The sequence below is a fragment of the Canis lupus genome, chromosome 10 (genome assembly GCF_048164855.1).
Source record: "Canis lupus baileyi chromosome 10, mCanLup2.hap1, whole genome shotgun sequence".
NCBI lineage: Eukaryota > Metazoa > Chordata > Mammalia > Carnivora > Canidae > Canis > Canis lupus.
Genome location: NC_132847.1, coordinates 69,971,535 through 69,981,000, shown reverse-complemented (window position 1 = coordinate 69,981,000; position 9,466 = coordinate 69,971,535). Strand labels below are relative to the sequence as shown.

Here is a 9,466-nt window from a genome sequence, read left to right as displayed (position 1 = left end):
GAGCTTCTCGAACATTCCTGGTTATGAAGCTTCCTGAGTACTTTTTGAATTGAATTGCTGGTTATGAACCTTCCTGATTATTTTTTTGAATGGAATTGCTGCATCAGAGTTGTGAACATTTTAAGAATTCACCTAAATACTTTCAAATCCACCTTCACTCCATCCCAAACCATTGCTCTAGCTTAAATTTTCTTTTCTCCACATACTAACCAGTGGATAGCATGATTCATTTCAACTCTTGGCCAATGTGCAAGATGAAAACTGATACCTTATTCTTATGTTCAGTCTTTGATTACAACCGAGTTGAGCATCTTTTCTTGTGCTTTCTGGCGACTCCTATTTTTTCAGTAAATCTGCTGTAGCTCTCCATGTTTCTACTGGAATGTTCACGTTTTTTCTTATGGATTTTTCGGTCTTTATTTTTTACTCTATTCATTACTCTTATACAATTTTTAAATTATTGTGTGGTCAAATCTTTTTTTTTTCTATGTTTAGAAGAGCTTTTCCTACTTCCTACTTATATAAATATATGTAAATATAAAAACATATATAAACATATATAAAATATATAAATATTTTTCTGCATTTTCGCTCTAAATATATCCTTGGTATTTAAGTCTTGGACACTACTGGGATTTATCTCAGTGTATGATATGAGTTAGGCATCTAACTTCTTTTTCCAAAATGACTAGCCAATTGTACTATCATTTATTGAATAACTTTCCTTTTCCTTTGAACTTGAGATGTTCCCCTTATTACATATTAAGTGGCACACACCTGGGGTGTCCTAGGGACTTTCTATTGTTTCAATAATGTGCCTATCTCTCCGACTGTCAAAACTATATTATCATAATGCAAATTTTTAATACATATTAACATTTAATCAAACTGACCCAACACTCCCACCCTGTTCTATTCCTCCAGATTGGGTTTTGCTCTTCTTGCATATTTATTTTTAAATCCTATATAAACAGTTAAAAAATAATTTTATCAAGTTCAAAATTAATAGCATTGTTTTGACAGAGATATGTTAAATACATAGATTAACTTGGGGAGAGTTACAATATTGAACCCTCTCATTTAGGATAATGATATAGCTTGTTTCATGTTCCCAGTCTATTTTTCATGTATGTTCTGTGTATATTAAGTCTGAATGGCCCTTGCTCTAAAGGAAAGGTATATATAGTTGTAGATCGATACAAATGTTGATTCACATACAAACACACAGACACATATGCATTTTTATTTTGCAATAGATTTTTCTGACCAAATGCCTTAAGTAGTTTGAATTTTTGTTTTATTTTCCTGACTTTCATATGTCAGTATACCAGCACCAAGGAGTGATGATTCTAACTCTCCATCTGAAATATTTATAATTCTCAGCAGAGCTGATAATTCCGTGGTACTTACCGGTATGATCTACCCATCTCTGAATTTTGAAATGCTTCCCTACCAATTGGTAAATGGTGTACCTGTAACAGCAAGGAACAGCAAAATCAGTTAATGATATAGATTCCAATGTAAATCCATTAGTTCAAGCTAATGGCTGTAGCATGTGACAACTGCTGGTACATGGGCCTCCCATCAGAGTGACATCTGAGCAATTTGTGTAGCATTCTCTGCCAGTCTGGCCTATTTTGTGGAAGGCAGCAGGGCTTCATGGCACATACTCTCAGAAGCACTCCCTACGTTAGGACAGTGTTGTCAGCCTGTGGGGTAGTGACCTCTGGAGGTCTCTGAAACTCTTTTAGGAATCTGTGAGGACAAAACTTCTAATGATACCAACACATCATTTGCCTTTTTTGCCCTTTCCCCCATCAGTGTGAGTAGAGTTTTCCAGAGGCTACGTGATGTGTGATATCACAACAGATTGAATGCAGAAGCGGACCTCAGCATCCAGCTGAATTCTATTAAGCCAGACATTAAAGCAATTTGCAAAAATGTAAAACAATGGTACCCTTCTCACTTTTTTTCTCACTTTGGAAAACAGTTATCTTTATAAAAAATTTTATGTTAACATTCACCAGGTTATTGCTGTTATTTTTAACTGAATAAATACAAAAATGAAAAGTTGTCAATGGTAACTTCTAAAATCATAAGTATTGATAGAGGCCACCCACATAAACAAAAGACCTAAGGCTGCTCTAACTAATATTTAACTCTAAAGAGATCCTGAGACCAAAAAGTTTGAGAACTGCTGTTTTGGGAGGACTCACAATTTATCATTATGCCCAAAGTATGTAATTGCCCTCCTCTAAACATTTCTATTTTTACTTTTGTTTTACAGTTAATGTGCTATAATTCTCTGTGTAGTCATTGTGCAGTGTTCTGATGTTTATAAACTCAATAATAAAATATTAAAAATGAAACCCAGGATTAAGATACAGTAGAGTTTGGATAAGTTTCTTCATGTTCTCTTAAGATATTATGAACATGAATCTTCTGACTGTGGAAGACCAAAGAAAAATGATAATAATGAATCACCCCTGGAATAGCTTCTAGTCCTAAATGGAAACCAAAACCCAGGACGTCTTCTGATACTGCATAAGAAACAAAGCAAAATAGGGATCCCTGGGTGGCGCAGTGGTTTAGCGCCTGCCTTTGGCCTAGGGCACGATCCTGGAGACCCAGGATCGAATCCCACGTCGGGCTCCCGGTGCATGGAGCCTGCTTCTCCCTCTGCCTGTGTCTCTGCCTCTCTCTCTCACTGTGTGCCTATCATAAATAAATAATAAAAAAAAATTAAAAAAAAAGAAACAAAGCAAAATAAAATGAAGAAGTCGTATAAATGGCATGAACAATTCAATTACTCCAATAAAAATAACATGAGTGACTATAGTTAGCCTGTAATTGTTGCTCAGATGATCAGAGTGCAAAACCTCTATACGATTAAATGTTGGAGGTGCGATACTTTCATTAAATGGCAATTATGTCCTGTTAAAACTCATGGTTTAAATAAAGAAAAGTTTCTCTCCTCAATAAGGAAAATTATAAGAACGTTATAAATCAGTTTCACATAAATAACATTGGCAATAAGAAAAACTTCTGAAAAAATGTATCACAATATTGATAAAGCAAATGAAAAACATCTAGAAAATACCATCCGTATGGTTAAAAATAATTGAACATTGTCAAATATAAAATATTTAATAGAACTTTTAAAAGAAGCAGTATCAATGTGGGTTTATCATAACACTCTAAATTTATGGACTTGTTTGTTGCAAAATATTTATCTGCCGGTATGAGAAAACAAGTTTTTGGAAAATATATAAATCAGGGCAGTAAAATTTCAATCATTATTGATGAAGCTTCAACTGTTTCATATAAACCAGTTTTAATAATTTACTTAAAATGTGAAATTCAAGACTTTGAAGATAATTTAATGGTTTTTGTTGATCTCATGAAGCTGGAAGGAAAAACATCTGAAATAATTTATCAAAATTTATTGTTGACATATGAGAAAAATGGTTTCAATGAGAAATATTTTCATGAAAACCTTATTGGATTTTATATAAACAGTGCCTGTGAATAGCAAGGGACAGAGTCTGCAGTTTCAGCCAAAATTTAGGAAAATTTTTGAATGTTTTAATTTGGCACTGTCCAAGTCACTGAATTCAATTATCCTAGAATGATGCAATAAAATATATAAAGTAATTATAAATGTTTTCTTAATTTATTACTGTACATCATGTAACGTCAGGAAAAATGTATAATCTATCTGAAGATTTGGGGATCGAGACCATGAAAATTAGAATGGTTCTCCATAATGCTAGAACTACAAAAGCAGTTTGAAATTCATCTCAAGTTTATCAATTGAACAAAAATTGTGTCATGAAGCAAATGGGTAACAATTATTCTTTTTTTAAAAAGAGATTTTATTTTATCGCTTCTCAGCCTTTTGGCTAAGATCAAGTGAAAAAGAGATTTTACTTTAAGCTAATTCACTTATTAAAATATCAATGATGTTTTAACCTAGTAGAAAGTTTTACTAAGTAGAGGGGACAATTAATGCCCCCAATTTAAAAATGTTTAAATATACAAAACTAAAGAAAAATGGAGATTATATAGAAATAAAGAATATACTTTTTAAAATAAGATAAAGTATTAACTGAAAAAGAAAATGTGTTAAATTGATAAATTATCAGAAATATATTTGTTTTTTATTTTTTAATATTTAATTTATTCATTCATTCATGAGAGATACAGAGAGAGGTAAAGACACAGGCAGAAGGAGAAGCAGGCTCCCTGCAGGGAGCCTGAGGTGGGCCTCTATCCCTGATCTCCAGGATCATGCCCCGGGCCAAAGGCAGCGCTAAACCTCTGAGCCACACGCTGCCCTATATTTATTGTTTAAAAACAAAGATAAAAGTAATAATTTTTAAATTTTTCATTTAATTTCCTTATAATAAATTATTTTCTTTTTTTAAAAATTTTTATTTATTTATGATAGTCACACACACACACACACACAGAGGCAGAGAGAAAAGGCAGGCTCCATGCACCGGGAGCCCGACGTGGGATTCGATTCCGGGTCTCCAGGATCGCGCCCTGGGCCAAAGGCAGGCGCCAAACCGCTGCGCCACCCAGGGATCCCAATAAATTATTTTCTTTATTAAATTATTTGGCCATTATTTGACCCAAAATAGCGTTTATGAAGCCCATGGATTAAAGGTAAAGATTAATAAATGGGGACGTCTGGGTGGCTCAGTAGTTGAGCATCTGCCTTCAGCCCAGGGCGTGATCCTGGAGTTCCAGAATCAAGTCTCGCATCAGGTCCCTGCATGGAGCCTGCTTCTCCCTCTGCCTGTGTCTCTGCCTCTCTCTCTCTCTCTCTCTCTCTGTGTCATGAATGAATGAATGAATGAATGAATAAATAAATAAGATCTTTTTAAAAATTAATAAATGATTTTTATAATTAAATACAGCATTACAGTAAACAATTTTGTGGCTTATTTAATAATAAAAATTAAGTACATGAAAAAAAAATTAAGTACATGAAATCCCAACTGTTTTAAAGGCTAAAAAAATTCAGCAGAAGCTGAGAGATGAACTATGAACAATATCTTGGACCTTAAGAGACATGCTTTTAGGGACACTGGGGTGGCTCAGCAGTTGAGCATCTGCCTTGGGCTCAGGTCATGATCCCCAAGTTCCATATCCAGGCCCATATCAGGAGCCTGCTTTTCCCTCTGCCTATGTCTCTGCCTCTTTCTCTCTCTGTGTCTCTCATGAATAAATAAATCTTAAAAAAAAAAAAAAGACATGCTTTTAGGGGCGCCTAGGTGGCTCAGTCGGTTAAGCACCCACCTTTGGTTCAGCTCAAGATCCCAGAGTCCTAGGAGCTAGCCCTGCATCAATTCCCTCTTCAACAGGGTGTCTGCTTCTCCCTCTCCCTTTGCCCCTCCCTGCTGCTTGTGCGCTTGCTCTCTCTCTCTCATAAATAAATAAAATCTTTTTTTTTAAATGTTTTTAATGAAGTCACTCACTGACTACCAATTAATGGTAAATTGTTTAAAAAATTTGGCGCAATTCATGTGTCAGATTGTAGCTCAGAGAGAGGATCATTTAATTAGGATGTCTATGTTTTACAAAATTGCACCAACAATTTCTAAAAATCAGCAAATGGTTTGGAAATTATTAGAATAAGCTATCTGATAAAATTAACTATAACCTCTATTAATTGGTAATTTTATATCTTAGTTTCCTTAGAAAGCAAAAGGGACTAAATTTTAATGTTTTTAATAAATATATTAGTTTATATTACTCTCTCCTTATTAAATATTTTAAATGTTGCCCATGCTTTTGGTATAGTTTATCATCTAATTGTGTTAGCAAGCACTTATATAATGAAGTTAAGTAACATTGATGGTAGAGGGCTTTGTCTTCTTTCTGATTTTAATTACAATGTTTCTAGTGCTTTGCCATTAAGCATAATGCTGACATTTGATTTGATATAGATTAAAAAAATAAAATTGTAAAAGTATTATCTCTGGTATGTAAAGAACTTAATATGGTTTCCCATCTCTGGCATTAATATGATTAGTTATGATAGTGGATTTTTAATATTGAATTGACCTTCTATTCTCATAATGAGCCCTATTTGGTGGTTGGCATATTATTTTTTTAATGTGCATCTGGATCCAATCATTCTTTTATTTTTTTATTTTTTTTTCTTTTTTTTTTTAAAGAAATTTTATATCCATAACCCAAAGCATGACTGGTTATTAGTTTTATTTTCTGTGTATGTGTAAAAGTGTTATCCGACTTGAGTTTTAAAGATCTTCTGATGAAACAATATAGATTTAATGCCTTTTTGGTACAATTCTCTGACAACCATCTTGAATTCAGCTATGATTTGTAGTCTATACACATTTTCTATTTCTTTTTCAGTCCATTATGGGTATACATATTCTCATAAAATCTAGTTCATTCGAATTTTTAATTTTTGGAGCATAGAATATTTTGTAATGTCTATGTAACATGTGTTTACAAATAACATTTTGCCCTGTAGGTCTTAGGTTCAGACTACCTTATTATTCCCAATACTGTAAATTTTTGTATTGAAACATAATTCACATATCATAAAATTCACCCTTTTAAAGTGAACCGTTACTTGATTTTTAATATATTCACAGGTTTTACAACCATCACTACTATGTAATTCCAGAATATTTTCATCACTCCAAAAAGAGATCTAGCCCCCATTAAGCTGTCACTCCCCACTACCCTGTTCCCCTCAGCCCCTGACAACACTGATACACTTTCCGCCTCTACAGATTTGTCAATTCTGGACAGTTCATATAAATGGGATCACATATTATGTAGTCTTTCATGTTTGGCTTCTTTCATTTAGCATTATATTTTGAAGATTCATCCATATTGTAAAATGTATCCATATTTTATTCCTTTTCATGACTGAATAATACTAATCCTTGATGAGTGTTTGGGTTGTTTCCATTTTCTGTCTAGTATGAATAATGCTGAACATTCATGTACAGGTTTTTTTGTGTGTAAACACATGTTTTCAATTCTCTTGGGCACACACATAGAGGTGGAATTGCTGGGTCATACGGTAACTCTACATTTATCATTTTGAGGAACACCGAACTGGTTTTTAAAATGGCTTTACCATTATACATTACTTGCAGTGATGTATGAGAGTTCCAACTTCTCCACATCCTTGCTAACACTTTTTTTTTTTTTTTGCTAACACCTTTTATTTTCTATCTTCTATTTTATGGTCATCCATAGATGTGGAGTGGTATCATTATGGTTTTTATTTATAGTTCCCTAAAACACATGCCTACTCACATCCTTTGCCTATTGGGTTGTATTAAATTTGATTATTCATTTTTTATTATTTTAAAGTCTATTATTATCTTTAAAGATTTTATTTGACAGGGAGAGAGACAAGCAAGGGAGAGACAGAGGTATAGGGAGAAGCAGGCTCCCCACTGAGCAGGGATCCCAATGCAGGACTTGATCCCAGGACCTTGGGATCATAACCTGAGCTAAAGGCAGATGCTTACCCAACTGAGCCACCCAGGAGCCCCTATCATTTTTTTTAAGTTATCTCTATACTTAGTGTGGGGCTTGAACTCACAACCTGAGATCAAGAGTTGCATGCTCCCCCAACCAGGTATTCCTGTCTTTTTGTTGTTAAGTTGTAGACGCTCTTTATATATTCTGGATACAAGTCAGTTATCAGATAAACAATTATCATATGATTTGCAAATATGTTCTTCTATCTTGCGGGTTGCCTTTTCAATTTCTTTTTTTTTTTTTTAAAGATTGTATATATTCATTCATGAGAGACACACACAGAGAGAGGCAGAGAAACAGGGAGAGGGAGAAGCAGGCTCCGAGCGGGGAATCCGATGTGGTACTTGATCCCAGAACCACGACATCACGCCCAGAACTGAAAGCAGATGCTCAACCACTGAGTCACCCAGGTGCCCCTTCAATTTCTTGATAGTGTCTTTTTTGTTGTTAATACATTTATTTTTATTGGTGTTCAATTTGCCAACATACAGAATAACACCCAGTGCTCATCCCGTCAAGTGCCCACCTCAGTGCCTGCCACCCAGTCACCCCCTCCCCCCACCCACCTCCCCACCCACCACCCCTAGTTCATTTCCCAGAGTTAGGAGTCTTTCATGTTCTGTCTCCCTTTCTGATATTTCCCACTTATTTTTTCTCCTTTCCCCTTTATTTCCTTTCACTTGATAGTGTCTTTTGAAGCATATTAGTTTAAATGTTTTTTTGGTATATGAAAATTTATTACTATTGTGTTTTCACCATCAAAACTTCTGTTCTTGGTCTTTCCTTCTTGCCTTTGTCCAAGGCCAAGAGAGACATTGGCTATTTCAACAACCTTAAAATGAACAACAGGAATGTTACCGACAGCATGACCTTTGCAATCAAATCCAGCAATCAGAACTTCCATCATTTTCCTCACTAAAATTCAGACAACCATCATTGGGTACAAAGGCTGTGATTTTTTCCTCCACTTTTGATCAGCTGGACCCTGACACACTTCCTGATGGCAGAATTTGTCTGTTTGGCTTCTACCCTACTTTTCCCAGCACAATTCCCTTTGTATGGGAAGTGCCTCCGAAAGGGCTGGCCTTCGGGCTGTATCCAAATAAGCTTTCTTGTTCTGTTTATCATGCCACGTCTGCTCTTGTCAGTGGCCACAGAGCTTCCTGCCAGTACAAATACCTTGACACTTGTCCATCCTGCCAGCACCATGGGTCTGAGTGAAAGAGGAAGTTTTAAATTTCGATTAAATGGAATTTATCTATTTTTCCTCTTCAGTTGCTTGAGTTTCAGATGTTATATCTGAGAAAATAATGCTTACTTAAAAATCGCAGCAACTGGGGATCCTTGGGTGGCTCAGTGGTTTAGTGCCTGCCTTCGGCCCGGGGCATAATCCTGGAGTCCCAGGATCGAGTTCCACATCAGGCTCCCTGCATGGAACCTGCTTTTCCCTCTGCCTGTGTCTCTGCCTCTCTCTCTCTGTCTCTCATTAATAAATAAATAAAATCTTTTTTAAAAATCACAGCAATTGAAACTTAGTTTTCTCCAAAGAGTTTTATAATTTCAGTCTGTGTTTTACCTTTGATCCACTTAGTGAAGTAGATCTAGGGGCACCTGGGTGGCTCAGTGACTGAGCATCTGCCTTTGGTTCAGGCGGTGATCGTAGGTTCCTGGGATTGAGTTTGACATCAGGCTTCCAGCAGAGAGCCTGCTCCTCCCTCTGCCTGTGTCTCTCATGAATAAATAAATAAAATCTTTAAAAAAAATTAGAGATTAGGATTATTTTGGCTATTCTTTGTCCCTTGTATTTTCATGTGAATTTTAGGATCAGCTTGTGAATTTCTGAAGGAAAAAAAAAAAGCTGAAATTTTAATGTAATGTCAGAGACTTTTTCAAAGCCCAATGCATATCTTATTCCCCAAAATCT

General features: G+C 35.3%; 1 pseudogene; it reads right to left on the bottom strand.

Moving 5' to 3' along the window:
* Positions 1-8,283: 8,283 nt before the first annotated feature.
* LOC140641064 (small ribosomal subunit protein uS12-like) lies at positions 8,284-8,737 on the bottom strand (annotated as a pseudogene).
* Between the last annotated feature and the right edge of the window lie 729 nt (positions 8,738-9,466).